The 19,787-nt window shown below is 42.4% G+C and overlaps 1 long non-coding RNA gene across 1 annotated transcript; it reads right to left on the bottom strand.

Moving 5' to 3' along the window:
* Positions 1-260: 260 nt before the first annotated feature.
* Positions 261-19,782, bottom strand: LOC116665516. The gene is made up of 4 exons (XR_004322188.1): positions 19,642-19,782; positions 1,435-1,497; positions 657-1,292; positions 261-375 (listed from the first exon to the last, which is right to left on the bottom strand). It is a non-coding gene; the product is annotated as an uncharacterized LOC116665516 (long non-coding RNA).
* Positions 19,783-19,787: the final 5 nt, after the last annotated feature.

Here is a 19,787-nt window from a genome sequence, read left to right as displayed (position 1 = left end):
CTATAATTGGCACTAACGGGTCAGTGCTGGCCATGCTTAGATCTGCAGAGCTACCATGTTTTCTCCATATCTAAAGTCTGATTTAATCATAAGTAAAATGGCAATAAAATAGACACAAAAGTTTTAATGCTGCAATCCATGCCATTCATTGCTTTTTGATATGGACTGCTTTATATTCTGATTAGGCTGCTGCCATAAAATGAAAAAAAAGGAACATGGAATTTGATAAAGACAAGAAAACTTTTATTAAACTTTTACAATGGTGAAATAAATTATTCATGCAATTGTAGGAATAATGGTATCCATGCTGATGGAATCAGCTAAGAGGAGGCGAAATATTCATGTGCATGGCGTGAGCTCCATTTTCAAACAGTTCTGAAATGAAAATGTAATAGAAAACAACACAGTAGTTGGTCCCCGAAAATGGAAAGGAGAAAAAAATGTGGAGTACAGTATTAATTCAAAAGAGGAGGGGAAAAGTTTAAAGCACTTCTGAAATCCACTAGCCAGAAGGAATTTTCAAAGACAGAAAAAAAATAATAATAATCCACCACTTCAAAGGAATTTAATGAAAGAGGGAAACAGCAAAGATGAGCAGGGTGAAAGGCTTAGAGACGGGAGAGACTGCTTATGCAACGAACCGTTACCCAACTTACTGTATTCGGGGCTTGAATAACTAGGATCCTCTCCAAATCGGGCTGTTGGATACGTGCCAGCGTTTTGGGGATGGTCTGAGAGAGGAGCTGCTGCTGGTGAGAAATAAGGTGACTTCCACAGCTCCTCTACCATCTTCCTTAAGATTTGTGACTCTCATTTGTCTTTTCATCAAAATGTTCACAAAAAGCAAGTGTCAGAGATCATACTTTTTCCCTTCCTGAATCGCCGAGTGCATGAAACAGAGGAGAAAACCCCTGCCACCCACTGAATTCCAAAAAGCTGAGTGCAGGCAGGCAGACACACTGGAAAGGGGCGGGGCGGGGAGTCCGGCAAAGGGGTGGGGGGAGGGGGAGGGGAAAGGGCATGTGGGGGAAGGAGGCTGACCACGTGGCAGAATTCCTTACTGAAGATGCAAAAGTCCACCTTCAGAAAAATCCTCCCCCCACGGGGAGGATGCTTTTCATTTTAAGGCCTTCCTTCGGATTAGGGCAGTGGTATCCGGACCAGCTTGTAGGGATGACTGGAGGCCACTCATGTGTGCAGGACTTGCCACTGACTCCCAGCCATCCTGGTCAGCTCTGATGGTGCAGTCCTCCGTCCCGCTTGGTCACTGTCAGTGCCGTGGTACCTGCTGGCTGGACCCATCAGCCCGACCTTAATCCAAGGCCAGGGAGCACCCTGAAGAGCTCTCTCTCCATCTTCCCTCTGCTCCCTTTCCTCCTCCTCCTGTTCCCGTGCCCCCCCCCCCCCCCCCCCCCCCGCCACGGTCTCCTCTACCTGCTGTTTGTACTAGAACCGCGGCTTCCAAGAGTCTCCACGGGCCTGCGGGCCGTTTTCATTCTAGGAGCAAAGACAGAGAGGTTAGGGGGCCCTCACTGACATCCTTTGCTTGAGTCTTGTTGATGAGTGTGGGTTAAAACTAAACCATCAGCTTCAGGGCTCAGAAGGACAGGTTCCTGCAGGAGATGAAGTGATGCCTCCAACATTCTCTTGTCATCCCCAGCACTTATTGTATTGCACATGCCGCCCACTCTCTCTAGGCGCTCATGGTGAGAACACCAAATCCATGACCAAGGGGGCAGAAGATGAAGAGGGGGTAATTATGCCAGTGATGGATACATATTTACTCAGGAAAAACATGAATGGCCTAAATTATGAGTCTTGCCTGTCAAACTGCACCGTATAGAGTCAAGTTGCTGATCTCAGAATTTATGACACGTGCCGTTTTTATATGTGAACTTGTTCATAGGAGGAAAAACTATGAGACCATCTCAGAGTAAATTTATCACTGCTATACAGCTTGAAATGTATTTCTATCACATAAACCGAATTTATGAAGAAAAAAAGCTAGTTGAAATATGTTTAATGCATCAAAGTTCAAACATTCCTTGTCCCATGGGAGAGGGCTGCCAGAAATTCTAGAATTTGCATGAGCAGGGAGACTATATCCCTCGCCGCGTGTAAGTGTATTAGTTGCTCCTTTCCCTCCGTGTTCTGGGGCATGAAGATCCAGGTCTGCTGGCAGATCAATCAGGGAAGAGATAGGCATTGCCTCAAAAAGTCAACTGCATGTAAGCTGAATCTTCTGAGAGTCCATTTCTCTGCAGTGAGCATACATTGTGGATGAGAAAGCACCTACATCTAATTGTGATCGTGGTAGAAAATTGTGGAAAGCAGTAAAAGAAGGGGTTGCTTCCTTTACAATTGGCCACTGACAACTTATTGAACAGCCTTTATATTCTCAGTACTGCTCTAGTTCTTCCGAGAGATGAAAGAGAAGATAGGAATCTTTCATCTTCTGTCTAAATCCTTTCAATGGGTTCCCAACTCCTTCAGTAAAAACTGAAGGCTAGAAAGTCCTGCACAATTCATGTTCCAACCATCTGCGTCTCAGTGGGACCCCATCTCCGTATACTCCTCCACTGGCTCACTCCTCACATCGTCCTGGACGCTTGAACACGACACCAGTCTCCTGCTCCAGGCCTGCGGTACCCGCTTGTCTCTCCATCTCCAAGGTCTTTCACCAGAGGTCCTCCTGGCTCGCTCCCACAGCTCATCTCCACAGTAGGGCCTCCCCAGTGACCATTTTTAAAGCGTCAAAACAGTGCTCCTGCCCCGATCACTCTAAATTTCAATTCTACGATTTCTTCATTGCTCTCTCATTCATACTGAGTATTTTATGTTTGTATATCGACCCTCCATAGAATGTAAGACAGGGGTCTTTATTTTTCCACCACTGTACGTCCAGCAGCTGGAGTAGCACCAGGCGCATAGTAGGAGCTCAATAAGTTGTTTACTCAATGGGTAGATTTAGGTGCTACTCTCAAAAAGGGGGACGTAAGGCCCCAATGAAGGCTCACTGTTAGGTGCTGCATTGGCACCCGATAGAAGTGCGGTGACCTCCGCTGGGCTAACACAAAGTTCCTTCCCTACTGGCTCCAGTGGAGAATGTCCCCCTACTTACACAACCCTCGTGATCAGACAGATCAGGTGCAGTTCTTCCTGACCCCTGAGTAGCGGGCTTCAGCTCGTTTCTAGCCGATGGATTTATTCAAACAAACCGATCACACTCTCCTGGAGGGACCAGGGGGCACCTCACCCTCTCGATACTACAAAGCCTGTCTCCCACAGTCCTGCTTGTTTTCTTTGTTTTCAAGTGCAGCCCTGTGTGGCCCTGTCCAGCACAGTGTCCCCCTGCCCTGGATGTGACTATGTGTGACTCAGAAACTGCTGTTGAGCACATCTGTCCAGTGTCGGGGTTGTGCGTCTGGCCATCTCCCGGGGTTATGAGGGCAGGAATCCCTCCCTCACCACCAGGGTGAATAGGAGGCAATTAAAAGAAGGAGTTGCATAAGGCAAGACATATCCAAGAATCAAAAATATAATGGAGAGTGTCTAGGAAAGTAGTAAATGAGGTGACATTAGGTAAGAATCCTGGGGGAGTTCAGAAATATTTGCATAAATAAATAATTTTCATTTCATAGACAAAGTCTTTTATGAAAAATTGCTATAAAGCTTTCAAAATTGGAATAAAAGAGACTAGGAACTGTTCAGTGCACTCGTCTGGGCTACCTTTGCCTTTCCTTGCCTTTGAGCTACTTTACAGCTCTGTACTTGCAGAAAACAGGTAACAGTGCAAATGACTCTCATCCATGAAAATAAAAAATAATTGTGTCTGGTAAGATGCAATTGACCTTCCCTGTGGGTAGACCCCCTTTGCATCCATTTGTAATTTCACTTCAAAATTCCCTTAAATATCTGTATCTGTATCTGTATCTGTATCTGCACCTGTAGCTCTAGCTCTGTTCAGCCACATAAGGTTCTAAGAATTCGCCTTTGAATGAATCATAACATTTTACTGTCTTCCTTATTAATTGATGAGTTAAGTACAATCTGCAACACACATTCCTGTTGCATTTGTATGAGAGGCATGATTTTATCCTTAAAAAAAAAGCATCCTTCAACAACGTCATCTCTGCTGAAACATGAGAAACGACTTGTCCTATCCTATCCTTAGTCTTGCTACAGGCACTGTAAATTTCGAGCGATGTGATAAATTATAATGAAATCAGGCATGTGAGATTAAGACAATGTCTACCTGAAAGCAAACATCTGGAGGAAACAGGAAGATTTCAGGCAGCCAAAATTCAGATATTTGCCTCCGAGGACATAAAACATCTGGATTTTTGTGAATTTGATTAATTCCCATCCGCCTCTCTTCTTTTGGCTTCATTCAGACACAGCCTTTGTTCCGACCTTATACCTTTTCCTAGAACTACACACTGTGATCTGTTGTAGAAAGAGGATTTTTTTCACCCTATCTTTCTTCACTACTCACATGGTATACATGATAATAGATTCTATTTTTACTTAATCATTGCTTAAACTATGCTTAAGGCCATCAACAAGGACAAAGGAACATAAAGACTGTTTATATTTAGTGGACCTGAGAAGTAATTTTATTCTCGTCTTTAGCTAGGCAATTATAGGAAGATTGTTTCACTTATTTTGATATAACTTTGTGGATTTTCTTTCCATGAGAGCTATTTCTGCTAAATGTTCCACAGCACAGTATGCATGCAAACCAAATAACATATCTGTTTGTTTTGTATTCAGCACTGCACTCATGCAAAGAAAAAAATATTTAAATAAGAGGGGAAAACAATGAAGACTCGTGACATGCTTTAAAAAGTACCTAGGTCCCTCCTGCAGACTCAAGGCCATGATGAGGGAGGAAGGTAACGGAGCCGAAACTACACCTGCACCTGAAAGCACAACGCAGCATTCGCTTCAGGACCTTGAAGAGTGATGCCAAGTAGTCAAAGGCAAACTGTGAAATCAGTGACTTTCATTGTTGTTTTTTTATTACAGATTTGTCACTCGGCAATTCTTTCAGTGACAACCACCGCCACCAAATCCTAAAGAGTGCAGAAAGAGCTGGTGCAGTGGGTCGTCTCCGGTGATACTCGGTTTTGTCAGTTTGACCTTCCCAGGTCTGTAATTACAGTAATCACTGCCTGCCGAATGTGCTAACAATCAAAGCATCCCAACTCGAGCAGTTCAACAATAGCCTTTCTAAGAAGGGTAGAACCATGCTGGAGAGGCTGGCTGCTCTCCTTCCAGCCTTTTCTGAAGACACTGAATAACAGAGAACAGGTATCAGCTAACTCACTTCCTAAAAAAAAAAAAAAAAAAAAAAGGTCTGGACAGAGAGGGACTCTGTTATGAGAGAACCACCATGGGGCCCGGGGAGCTGCCTCTACCCCTTCATGGCCTTGTTTCTTCCTAACATTGCCCATCCATGTGGACCACGTCATTTACTTTTAAAATCTTCACCTGTTTTTTTTTTTTCAAACATTTTTTTTTTTTATTGAATGATAGTCATTTTACAATATTGTGTCAAATTCCCGTTGAACACCCAATGGTGCCTATGACATTTTCATAGGTTGAGAAGAATTAATAAAATCGGTCGATGTGAGTTAGCCCAAAATGAATTGCTGGTATCAGGGACTTCCCTCCGCTCAACTCCCTGAATAATAGGGAAAACTGTACTGAATTACAAGCACGTTAACCTCCCACATTGTGCCAGCTTTTATATTGTTTTCTTCTACTAGTTGCCACAGATTTATTGTGAATTCTCTATGACATCTTCCAAAACACTCTGGACCGAAATGGGCATTAATAAGAGTCTGACTAAGATTAGTCTTTGGTCGTGAAACAGAATTTGTGGTTCATGCATTTGTGGTTGTTTTGTATTTGCTGGTTGGTTCCAATATGCACTATAAGCTCCATCTGACTTGCACAATTCTAGAGTGTCAAGGCCGAAAGCAAATTAGAAAATACCCAGCCTTTATCTTTCCTTTTTCCTTTTTCCTTTTTTCTTTTTTGCCAAAGGACCCTTTTAACCAGTTAAATCAGTACATAAAATCACTAAGTAAAAGCAGAGCTTCTCTGAGCCCAGACACCCAGAATCCCACCTGCTAAGTGTCTCCTTCATTGACTGTCCCTGGCTCCCAGCATAGCAGAACTCTAAGGCTCCATGGAACACAGTTTGAATAGTAGTTTTAGCCAAGTTTCCAAAACCTAGAGAGATAAAAAGATTTACCTATGGTCACTCCTAACTCCTGCAGTCACCTTTCTCCGACCAGCTGAGTCAACCACAAATGAACACAAAATGTATTTGGGCAAGCAATTGCTTATCATTCTGTTCAATTTTTTTCCATCGTCTTTTCCTGGAGATTCTACTCCAAAAGACAATCAAGTACTTTCCTAGTGACCTTGGGTCCAGTGGCAGCAGGACTAGTCAAATCAGCCATGTGAGCTGGTGCCCAGCTCCCAGAGCCAGCCTCAGTTAGGAAAGGAAGAGGATGCTCAGAGAATGGATGGCGCTGAAAATGAGAACCAGTTCTCACGGAGGGTACCCAGTGCACACCCACTGTGGGATGCACGTCCAGATGCAGAAGTAACATCCCCAAAGCCCGACCTCTCTCACCACCCAAGAGCGGAGAGTGCTGGGCCAGTGAGAACAGCACAAACTTGCATGTCCACCGTCTCTGTCTGAAGGTGTGGAAAATTATCTTGCGTGCCTGGGCAACAGATTGTCCTTGCTAAACAATCTCACAAGCGTTGTAGAGTGAATTCTCTGGAGATCCTTACACTTTTGTCAGGACTCATCCTTTATTCACTTCTGAGTCCAGTATGAGAGTCCTCATTGGCCCCAGGGCACACGAGGTCACAGAGGAGAGGTCACCCAGCTCCCCGGGGTCCCGGGTCTGTCCGACAACACTCCCTGCCAAGTCACTGCACAGCATGACAGCAGTAGGAAGTTGAGTAGTGTTAGTGATTTTGAGATTCACGATTCAGAGGCTACAAAGAGAAATAAAGAGTTCCTAGGATAGCCCTGTTTACGTTCCTCAAGAACATTGCAGTTTAATTGAAGGCAAAGGTCCCAGTGTGCTTGTATACCGTTAAATAAGTTACCACCGTTTAACCTTGAGGACTAAGTGGAACGTGTAAGCCCAGTGTAGCCCAGTTATAGGATAAGTGGGTGAAGATAAACTGGTAATTGGAATGAGTGAAAACGTAAATGCTTCTAAAATATCATTTAAGGAGTTGCCAAAAATTAAATTATATTACTTATTCTGAGTAAATAATACACTTTAATTATCCAAAATCCAAAGGGAGCACGTAGGTATGAACATTGTATGTGATGCTCTGTTTCGAACATTCAAAGCCCGTCTGTTAAGCGGTATTTAAGATCACTGTTTATCTGCACCTTCTCAGAGTAGTGGAGAAGGGGCCTGTAGGAGTGAGGAAAACTGATGTACAAAATGAGGAAGGACAATTTAAGTACAAAGCAACTTCACTAATAAAATGCTCAAGCAGTCTTGAGTAATTTGGGCCCTTGGTGAAACAATGCTTAGCAATTCATGAACACTGTGGGTGCCTGGAATTCAGTTCCATTGTCCTCCCTCTGAATTGCTTTGAAAAAAAAGGTCACATGAGAAGGAAAGGAAGTTTTGACTTTCACATGCCTGTTATTGCTACGGAAACCACTTCCTCGGTATCCACATGTTTAGCATGCCTGCAGTTTTGGCTTTCATACAAATTACATTTTGGTGCTGCATTAAGAAACCAACAAGGATGGAGAGTATTTTGAAATATTCTACTCAATGAGGACATGTCCACAGAACAAAAAGAGGAGCCTTTTCAGATTCCTGCCTCCCCCACCCCCCCTTTTTTTCTGAAGCACTCAAAGTATGCTTGGACGGAGCCTCTAGTCGCTAGCAGGATTTCTGAGATTCGAGGAAGGGGCCCGTGACCGCCAGGAAACAAATGAGAAGCTAATACAGCTTTGTTATATTTTCTGATTGGCCGTGGCTCTGAATTATCTCCGACTTGGAGTTGCGGACAAAGAAACAGATGAATTACCATGTCCTAGGACTGAGTGTTCCTTTCCAATTCAAATTGCCATAAGAAATAGAAATGGTGACTCTTGCAGTGTGCAGATTATATAATTCGTCTCCTCTGGTTTTTTTTTTTTTTTTTTTGCTTTGTTTTGTTTTGGTTTGATTTGGGCTTTGTCTTTTAAGGAGAAGAAAGAACAAAACGAAGAGAGATTTTAGAAAGACAGAGTCTCTCTCAGAGATTCTAGAAAGACAGGGTCTCTCTCATTGCAAATACGGCTGAACTCAGAAGTGGCTATTTTTGCTCAAGCGGATCTTGAGTATTAGGTGGTGTCTTTGCTTTTATTTCTATTTCTATTTTTAACCCAAATAGAAAGAGCTTGTATAAACTACTTCTTTATTCATCATAGAAATCCAACTATTTTTAATTTTCCCCGCTGCCGAGAATAATGATTAGGACTCACAAATCTAGGCTGTCTGGGGGCCATCTGTTTGAATATTCCGATTCTCTCTTCCAGTCCTGGGATTTTGGGGCTCATCCTCTGCCTTTTGGTTTCCAAGCTTATTCATGAATCATAGGTTCATAACTAAAGTGCATGGCTACTGAGAGCAATGTGCAAACAACTGCTCTGTAGTGAACTTACCTGGGGAAGAGTGTCCCTTCGATCTTACAGGGGGCAACTGTGAATGTGGCAACTCAGTTATGGTAAAGCGTAGCCTGGGCTGAGTATTTGAGAATTTTCATACCAGCAGACAATAGAGTCGAGTGGGTACCTTAAAAACATTTTTAAATCACGGATTTAACTTTTCTTTTTATCATATAAGAAAGTTAAATATTTTTTAGATTGACAGAGAAAATACAGAAAGATGCTTATTTTCTTATTGATTGATAATTCTCTAGCCACACATTCAGAAATTTCTCTAAGACTCTCTACTGCTGGGCTGACACTATTAAAAAATTGCAAATATGCTTTGGTTTCCAAAAGGACCTGGATGATGATGACAATAAAAACGATAATAATAATAATAATAATAGAAGTAGTTGATGTATATTAAGAATTTAATAAGCACCAATCACTGGGGTCAGCATTCTACCTACATGATCTCATTAAACCCTCACAATAACCCCACAAGTTTGATATTGTTATTATTACCCCCGATCTTTACACAAAGAACTGAGACTCAGAGAGGTTGAGTCAATGCTGAAGTTCACTCATTTGGCAGGCAACAGGGCTAAGACTTGAAAACTGGCAGTCTCTCCCCAGGGGCTGAGCTCTTAACTACTAGAGGGGGTGTGTACAGAGAGGAAGCCTTGGATGTAGACTGATGTGAGATGCCAAAAGGTTTAAAGTAAGGAAAAGACCCCACCCCTTCCTGCCCAGAACGTGTCCACAGAGAGCTCACATATGACTCTTTTGAACTTAAAGAGGCAGACACCACAGTCCCCTGGGTAGAAAGGGGTCACCCCCAGCGCCAATCATCCGGGAGTGAGGAGGCTTTGTGCAAGAACAAGACGGAAGTTTTGAGCAGGAAGGCTGGATGAGAGGAGAGGTCTCGGTGTGAGTGTTTGGGCGGTGGACACCAAGAGAACAGTGACTCCCTCTACTTCCTACCTACCACCCCCGCCTCCTGGGGACAGACTAGGAATTTGAGAAAGATTCCTGTCCTGGTGTGAGCAACAAGATGGAGAAGATAAGTTATGTCCTGTTAAACTGGAAAATCAAGTTTCACGCTATGCCTTCCATCTCTTTCCCTCAGTAAAGTCACCTGTGAACATTCACTCTGTCAAAGGGATGATCCGAGGATACCAAGGGAAGGGTCACGCAGCTGCTTCTAGAAATAACTTTCTAGACCCACGAGGGAGCCGGTCCTGCCTAGGGTGCTAAGTCAGCAAACAGAAACGTAGGTCATTTTCCCTGTCAATGCTCTGCTTCTCTGGAAATGCAGGACCTCTCGTCAGCCGACCCCAAACGCCACGCCTTCTCACCTCCAACAAGGTGGACCTTGTGGCTCCAGCCCATCAGATATTTTCTATTTTTCTCTTCTTTATTCTTTATCTTATAAAAGCTTCCTGCCTTCTACCTCATTTTGCCCTTCTCCAAAAGGAGACCATCAGCTTCATGGAGTGTTAATGTTTTGTCGCCCAAATCGTCTTCTTTCATAATTTTTTTTTAAAACGAGTTTGGATCTAACATTGAAGGGAAATAGGGATTTCCCCTACCTTCTTACTCTTGGGGACAAAGGGTAAGGTTTCACCAAGGATGGAGGGTGAATCTGTTGGGAAGACCAAAGCTTCAAGGTCAGATCACCTGAAGAGATCCTTCTTTCATGTCAAAGTGAGAAAACAGTTTTTCCCTCTTTCTTTCGTTCATTCTTTCATTCGTTCTCGTTCTTTCCTTCCTTCTTTCCCTTCTTTCTTTCCTTTTCTAAAAAAAATTTCATTGAAGTGTACTTGCTTTACAATGTTAGTTCCAGGTGTACAGCAAAGTGATTCAGTTATGCATATACCTACATTTATATTTTCAGATTCTTTTCCATTATGTTATTACAAGAACTTGAACATAGCTCCCTGTGCTGTACAGCAGGTCCTTGTTTATCTCTTTCGCATACAGTAGTGTGTATCTGCTAATCCCCCATCCCCTAATTTATCCCTCCGCACCCGTTGCCCTTTGGTAACCAGGGTTCGTTTTCACCATTTCTCCTCCCCCCACCACCCCGATGAAAGCAGACAGACACGTGGGAATCTCTCCCCACTCTTCCCCCAAATGAGTCAAATCACTGTACATCCTTGGGGGATCACACACAGCCTTGGTGGCTCTTCTACGTTTCCAAGTGCCCTGGCCACCACCGTCCCCCTTGCCACCACCCCTACCCCCAGCCACTCAAGATTAAGTCATATTATTCATAGTGTCAGTGCTGTGATGGGCAGTAGAGGTGGCGGACAAAAGGATACACTTCTCAATGATAAAATTCTCCCTGCCTTTCCCTTCTGATGACACCGTGGGGCACCTGCTGTCATTTGTAATGTTTATTCACCTCGCCTTTCTTTCCCTTTTTATGTTTATTAGAAGGAGGCACTGTCTTGCAGCATCTGAAAAGTACTTCTACTGGTTCTGAAACTCCCAGGAACTCAGCATCCGGGTTAAGGTATTAAAAGCCACAGCAAAACGCAAATGTTATCAAGGCACCTCAGCTGATATCCAGCCCATCTCGGTGAAATAGGGCCAACCTCCACCCAAATCTTAGACTTATTCTTGATGCTCTCATCTCTTCATTCTGCTTAGCGTTCAGAGGTATGAAAATCAGTATTAAAACATCCCCAGCCCGCCCTCTTCTCCCCATCACTGTGCACTCTCACCTGGGCGGCTGCAGTGCCCTCCTCACCCGTCTGGCACCTCCATTACACAAATAACCATAATAATTTTAAAATAAAAAAATAAACCTAATTACCTCCCCCCAAACAAAACAAACAAACAAAAAAGCATTAAAAAAAAAAAAAAAGACTCAATTTGCCACAGGGGGATAAAACAGCCGCTGCCCCTTAAAACCTTAACACCTCTCCTCGTATGTGACCCACATCACTTTTTCAATACTTCATGGACCAAAGAGGGTCCCATGGATGCTTTTTAAACTTTAAAGGGCTGGGAAAACACTGTCCTATCTTCAGAAGAGAACCAGAAATTCTTGGTGAACAATGCTAGTGATTACTGTTCGGCATTGGCCTCAATAGTTGGTATTTCATTCTGGGAATTAAGAGAATAATTGAGGAAGAACAAAGATTTAGGATCATCTGGAGCATCAATCCTGGCTCCATGATGATATTTTTGTTTTCTGAGGGTTGTGCCACCATTTCTGCCTACACACACACACACACACACACACTCACACGCACTCACACACTACAGCCATCCCTTTCTTTAATGCCATAGAATTACATATTCATCTCTACAAATGGCAGCTGGCTCTTGAGTGTCATTTGGTGATTTCCACACCTTTTCTTTCTTACTGCAAGAGGAGTCTGCGTACAAAGCGTCAGGTGCAGCTCGCTGATACTTCATTGTGTTTGTGATATGTGTGATGCGTATCTCTTCCCTTTCCAGATGCATTTTCAAATGAAGTCCTATTTAAATTCATCATTTCCACAAAGCAAGAAAGCTATTTATCAGCATGCCCTGCCAAGTAGACTGGCAGAGGCCACAAGCACATGGTAAAAAAAATTCTTCTGTGGTTCATTATTTCCATAAAAACAAACGCTTTTTTTTTGTTGTTGTTGTCATTTCTGAAATAGAATAGAAACCCAGTTCTAAATCACAGACACACACACACACACACACACATACACACAAAATACAGTGGCCATCAAACCCCAGCCCTGTGTCTCTAGGAAGTTAGTGACTAGGTGAAGTCCACCACAGTCCCTCCCATTCAGAAGAGGATTCACAATCGGGGGCTCCATTAAAGCAGTTTCCTGCCTAAAATAGGCATCTCTCAGACAGGAATCACTGACAAGGGGTTAAGAATGGAGCCAGGTAGATAGCGTACAGTGGGAAAATGTGAGTAAAATTAGATTGTTTCGATGAGGTGCAATCTTTTCTCAGAATCTTTTCTGGGAATAAATTGTTTTGCATGAAATCTTCTGGATTATTCTATCCTTTTCTCTGACTCCAACGGATTTTCCTAAAATACAAACCCAGTCGTGTCATTCTCCTACTTAAAATGAGTCAGCTCCGGAACCAGGTTACCAGCAGAAAAGAGTCAGCATCTCAAGTGTACAGTCAGAGCGTAAGTGAGCCGGTGCCCCTAGGGGTGCTCCTCGTCTGCACCAACGCCCTGTCCCCGTGCACTCCTCGCTGCTGTTTGGCAATCAAACCTCCACTTGGATGTTCCCTCTGCTGCCAAGTCCCCTTTGTTTGTTCTTTATTTGCACTGCCCCCCCACCCCGCCCCCGCCCACTGCCTCACCTCCTGGCCTTTTCTGTCTTTTCGCGTCTGCATTCACTGAATGGTTATTTCCTGACTGCATTTTTTTCTCTTACACATTGCTCTGAGCTCCGATCCGGGCAAGCCCTGACTGCCACTGGTTTCCTGGCTCCTGAGTCATGGGTCTGCTCTGTCCTTTGGAGGGTGTGACCCTCTGGATTCCTGGCCATGTGGCCCCCTGCCTCACCAGTACACTTGGTCCCAGCGGGTTATTGGTCCTGACACCACCAGACACCCCTAATCACTTCCCCAGCTTTTCATCTTCTGCTTTCCCAATAGACTGATTATTGTGCAATCCTAGGTAAGTCATTTAAACTTACTGTTCCTTCGTTTTCCCATTTTACAATTATGACTCTAAATCAGCCCCAAACTGCCCACACAGAGCTTATGAGGATCAAGGAGAAGAAACATGGGAAAACATTTGTAAAATGCTAAACGAATGTAACATTGTTCTTACTGAGATGCTCTGAAACAGCATTCCTGGGTGTCATTTTCTTTGTACAGAGCTGTGTGATTTGAAAAGTACTGACTGCTCATTCGATGGACTAGCATGTAGGTAAGAAGGAAGATAATGAGAGCTGTTGCTACTGGCCACATACCATGTGCCTGGTACTGGGCTGAGTGCTTCCTATACATTATCTAATTTAATCCTTACATCTGCTCTGCAGGGTAGGTATTATGATCTTCATTTTACAGCCAAGGAAACAAAGGCTCAGAGACATAAAGTAACTTGTCCAAGGATGCACAGTTTGTAAGTCACAGAACAAGAGAGGTGCTCACTTCTGTTTTATTGCAGAGCTGTAGTGCTCAGCACCTGTCTTCCTAGGGATACCGAAGTGGGCTCCTGGGCTTCACCTTGTCTCTAGTCCTACCAGGCCAATTGGATTCACCCTGTATACATCCCACCTCATGACAGTCCAGGTGTAGTAGCAGCCTTCTAAGATGACCCCAATGTTCCCCATCTTCTGATACTGCTGCCCTTGTAAACGCTGTTCCCCTGGAGTCTGGGCTGGACTCAGTGACTTGCTCCTAATGGATATACCACAACATAGGTGATGCGATGCGCCTTCTGAAGTTAGTTTACAAAAGGCTGTGACTTCGGTCCTGCTGGTGTTCTCTTAATCCCTCTTGTTTGTTCCATTACATGAAACCAACTGCTGTACTATGAGCAGGTCCCTGGAAAGGCCCTGGGGCAGGAACTGACGGCAGCCTCTAACCCATCCTCTGACCAGTGTTTGCCAAGGACCTGAATCCTGCCAGCAACCAGCGAGTGACCCTGGAATTGGTTCTTAGCCCAGATGAACTGTAGATTCACTGACATCTTGAGAGACTGGAGATTCAGCAGACCCCTGGATATGTATTGTGAGAGATCTTGGGCTGGAGAACTCAGCTAAGCCATGCCTGGGTTCCTGTACCACAAAATTATGAGGTAGTAAGTGTTGTTACTTTTGTGTTTTTTAAACTACTACCTTTAGTGTCATTTGTTCCATGGCTGTAGCTAACCAATACACATGCTGTATACTGAGCAGCTTTATTAATAAGATCTGCTGTCCATGCAGCTGGCGAATGAGGAAACTAACCAACACGCTTGACTTTCTCACCAATAAGCAACACCTAGTAAGAGCTGAGATTGGAACCCAAGTCACTCAAAGCCCAAGGCATCACCTTTAGTCTGTGCTGCTGGAAGGCATGCTCATTTTCACAGGGACCTTTGGTGGGGGATGAAGATGGTAAAGCCATTGTTTTGGTGTCCTTGCACAAAAGGAAGCGGGTAAGAATTTTCCACCTGAAGACAGATTGGTAGGGAAGAGTTTGGGGACCATGGACAAGGAAGGGCTTCCTAAATATGACCAGGTAAGTTAATCCTACTCCACTTGAATATACAGCCACTTTGACCTAAAGCAGAGATCAGAATTTTTCTGCAAAGAGTCAGCTATTTAAGGCATTGCAGGCCACATGTGGTCTGTTGCGTACTCTTCTTCTTTTTCTCTTGATAGACCATTAAAAATGAAAAAGCGTTCTTGGCTCAGAGATCTCATAAAAACAGGCTATGAGTCACACTTGTCCCAGGCTGTAAGTTTGTCACCCCTGACTAAAGTCAAAGTAGTCCTCAAAGGCTGGGTTACTTGAAGTATGGTTCTCCAAGGGATTCCAAGAGGGAATGAAGCCCTAATGTCCTAAAGCATCCGTTGTATGTAATGAATCAGCTTGTCTCCTGCGGATTTAGAATGGTGTTTGCTATGTCTATACTTGGGAGAATGGAGTAAATAATCTCTCAGAACATTTTTGTGCTCTGTGGTTCAGATGACAAGCCCCGGTAGCGAAAGCCAGTGGTACACATAACCATTTACTCACTCAACAATCATTAAATAGGCACTAACTATGCGCTCAGTGTTGGATTATGTGGTGTGGCAGCAGAGATAAATGAACTATGGACTTTACCTCAAAACCATCACCCTGAGTGAACTCCAAGAAATTTTGAAAATAATTTTGGAAAATAATTTTGTTTCATGCTCAAGCAAAAACAACATGATGATCCTAATAGATTTTTTTTTTTCATTAATGTGATAGCCTTGCTGTAAAATGAGTGCATTTCTTTTTCTCCTCTGGGCTGTGATCTGTGCTCTGCAGACCTATTGACAGATGCCCTTAGCAATATACGTCCACAGGTACACCTGCGTGAGAATTAATCCATCAATCCTCGTCTGCCACTGACTATGTCACTTCCAGGAATTACTTAACCTTTTTGAAATACCGTTCCACCAGAAGATGGAGAAAATGCCTACTATCTACTTCAGTAAACTGATGTGTAAATTTAAATGAGAGAAGACCTCTAAAGCCCTTAAGGGTAATGCTTAACACATAGCAAAAGCTGAAAAGAAATAATGATTATTGCTATTTTCCAGCTACGTCCTATTATTTCAGGGGCATCCAATACATGCCCCCGAAATCCCCTTGATCTTTCTAAAAAGTCAGATCTATATCTATCTATCTATCTATATATATATATATAAAATGTACCCATACAAAGAAGACATCTGGACTTCTGCCTAATTGCTTTAGCCTCCTCAGAGAACAGGGCCCAGCTATGGAGGGGAAGCCTAATGTATCTAATTAGGGGACCAACAAATCCCCTGAGCATGAGCCACTGGACAAGGATGGTTTGATTTCTTCTCAATACTATAAACTGGCTGCAGGAGGACGGGGAAGGGGGACCAGGGGATGCATCAATTCAACAGATTCCTAATTTTAACTCATTTTTTTCCATTCCTTTTGAGAGCTGCTTCATGCAGAAAAGCCTCTTGCCCTTCTGGATTCTGAAGTAAGAATCACAGAACCAAGCCTTATGTAGGTTGCCTTCAGAGCCCAGCTCTTAATTCCACGGGGGTACTGCATTGCTGCACAGTAGAAAGATTTTGTGAGTCACGTATACAATTAACATTTTCTTGCAGTCACATTGCAAAAAGAAAAAGAAACAGGCACAATTCATTTTAATCATACGTTTAAGTTAAAAAAAATCATGCTGAAAATGTTGCCATTTGATATGTAATTACGTAAAATGTCCTTTTTTTCCCCGGACTTCATGATTTAGCACCTTTCAAGTGCTCAGTAGCCACAGGGGGCTGGTGGCGTCCACACTAGGGAGGGAAGCTCCACCACCCGCTCTGCTGGAATTACTGGACTCACTATTTATATCTCTAGGTTTACATAACCTTTATTCTTTTTGTCTTGGCATCTTCAAAACCAGAGAGATCTTGAGTACTAAAACTGAAAGTAAGTTTTAGAAAAAGGAAGAAAATAAAGCAGCAGTAATATTGTCAATGTTTGGGATCTTAAACAATGCCTAAGAAAGCTGTGTTCGTCGGTGACTCCTGTCACATTGCTGAAATAGTTTGAGTTCAACTGCATGCCCATTTAAGAACATAAGGTTCATTTATCATATTTCCCCCTTGGCCAAGCAGAAATCTAAAAATAAACTCTTAAGTTGTTAGGTTTGACCTAACTCTTTATATAAATATCCGTTCACGGTTGTTGTTTTAGCAAAGGAAAAAGCCAGTCTCCTAAGTGTTTTGGTTCTAAAAACTTTAGGAAACTGATTTCTCCCCTAAGCACTTCCTTCCTCTAAACCACATACAAACTGGTAAAAAAAGGAAGTGAAAATTAGATTTTATTTTTTTTTTTCCTACAAGAGGACAGAAAAGACAATCCTGCCCCTCTCATTCAACATTCTTCTGCTATTTCCCTTCCCGCTACCAAATTCTAAATAATGATTAGGGTATGAGAAATTGGCCCCATAATAGAAAGCTTAACTCTGTACAGTCTTGGTTTTGGGAATAACATCTCATCTCACAAGTCTGGAAGAACCTGCGGGAAATTAAGCTTGTCATATAAACCCCCGTTTGTGTCTCAGGCAGTGTTGCCCCAGCACTGAACACAGAGAAGTAAGTAACTTACTGAACAATAGACAGTAAGTGCTTGTTGAGTTAAATTTTTTTAATTAGTCGGAGGCAAGTCAAGAAAAAACTTCTATCGACTATTATAAAAGAACAGTGGTTTACTATTTCCAAATATATTAATGGAAACACTTAGAAGATATATATATATATATATGAAGTATGGTCAATTTATGATGTTATGTTAGTCTCTGGTGTATAGTATAGTGGTTCAGTCATACGCATATATACATATAGTCTTTCTCATTATATGTTATTACAAGATATTGAACATAGTTCCCTGTGCTCTACAGTGGAAACCTGTTGTTTACCTATTTTACATATAGTAGTTAGTATCTGCAAATCCCAAACTCCCAATTTATCCCTCCCCTGCTCACTCTTCTGGTAACCATAATTTTGCTTTCTTTCTCTGTGAGTCTCTTTCTGTTTTGTAAATAAGTTCATTTGTGTCATTTTTTTGGATTCCACATATTTTAGTTAGAAAGAAAGAACCTGTGAGAAAAGAGTGAGGCACAGATGAGATAGAAACTCCTGGAACTTAAAGGGTGATTGGCTTCGAGAGGCTCCTCCTTGACCCTGCCTTTACATGAAGTTTTAATATGAATAAAATATGAAAATGAATTGTAAAAATAAAAAAAAGAATATGTAGAATATTTGTAAGATTTTGGTCAAGGGGAAGACCTTAAGGTAGTAGATAGGAAACTTAGAAAGAAAATATGGTTATATTTAACTCAACTTTCTCTATATATAAATATAAAAATAAACATATGTAAGTTTAAATATATTTATGTGTACATGTGTATATGTATATATGTATTTAATATATACCTTATACAAAACAATGAACAGAGGAAACTATATGCAATTAGCATACTATCAGAAGGCAGATAACAAGTTGCTATTCCTAATATGCAAATGGCTGCTAAAAAAACCCAAGTTTTAAACAGAAAAAAAAAAAGAAAATGGACTACATTTTCTTCCTCACAAATGAATCAGAAGTGAAAAGTATACAAAAATCAGATGAAAATTTCAATCCATCACGTAAGCAAAAAAAAATGTCACATCATCATCCAATCATAGCGAAGGAGGCCCACGACACAGCACTGGGGGTGCGAACTGTTTCAGTAAATAGAGCAGACTTTGCAGTGGTTTCTGTTGAATAGTACCTACTAATGACACGAAAGCTAGCTGCCTTGGCTCAAAACATGTCGGCCAGGTATCTCTCAGAACTGTGTGTAGAGCAAAGTGAAATCATATTTACTAGTTAAGTTATATGGCCTCATGAGTTTTCAAAAATGTAAAGTAATATTAACCCGCTGGGTAATTTGCCTTACGCAGTCAACGTCAGTTGGCCTAGATGACCAGTGTGCCGACGGACAGTGGACAGAAGGGACAGGGGTAGCTTCGAACCAAGGCTGCTAATGGCCTCAGCCTGCCCCCTCCACCCCTGCCCTGCTGCCACAGCCCAGGAGGATGGGTGGTCCTGACGGTGCAGCTCCGCGCAGGGGGGGCTTCCCCACAGCATCAGACTGGGATGTGAACAAAGGGGAAACTTGACGAGGTTACACTGCTGAGATTTGATGGTCAGTATGTGGTCACTGTGGTCTAGCCTGACCTAACTAAAACAGCAATACAGTGTTTTTAGGGTCTACAGAACATCATACCTTCTTTTTCAAAGTTAAGGTTAATAATCCCTAAATATATACAGAATGTATATTATATATATTTTTGAATGTGATTAAATATAACTGTTTTCCCTCTAAGTTTCCTACTATCTTAAAGTCTCTGCCTTAACCAAAATTTACAAATGTTCTTCTATTCACTATTCTGTTTTTGGTTTTTTCTTTAGTTTTTAACTTTGGTTCATATTAAACTTTGATTTAAAGCATTCAGACGCATCTTATGCAAAATAGCATTCTAAATTAGATGAAAGATTTCTTTGCTCCTTTTAGGTCTTACATCACTTTCCGGTTATTGTTATGTAAACATGATTGCTCATCTGTAATTATACTTGTTAATGGAGGGCCAGGTCCTTTTAAGTTGCTGCAACCACTTTAAATCTACTGCTCATACCTGTTTTGAACCTTCTGTCCTGACTAATGCCCCTTTCTTTGGAATTTTGACCCTGGTTCCTTTCTCCCTTACCTTTCCTGTGGGGATGGTTCTCAACATTGCTTTCTCCATTATCGCGTTTGGATCCCAAGACACCACTCCCAAAACACCACTCCCAAAACATGACCATGGAAGATTCAGCTTCTCCCTTCTCCACGGTCCCCCTCCAGGCTCCAGCC

This window comes from Camelus ferus, chromosome 8 (genome assembly GCF_009834535.1).
Source record: "Camelus ferus isolate YT-003-E chromosome 8, BCGSAC_Cfer_1.0, whole genome shotgun sequence".
In the NCBI taxonomy this organism is placed as follows: Eukaryota; Metazoa; Chordata; class Mammalia; order Artiodactyla; family Camelidae; genus Camelus; species Camelus ferus.
This window is presented reverse-complemented; position numbering and strand designations above follow the sequence as displayed.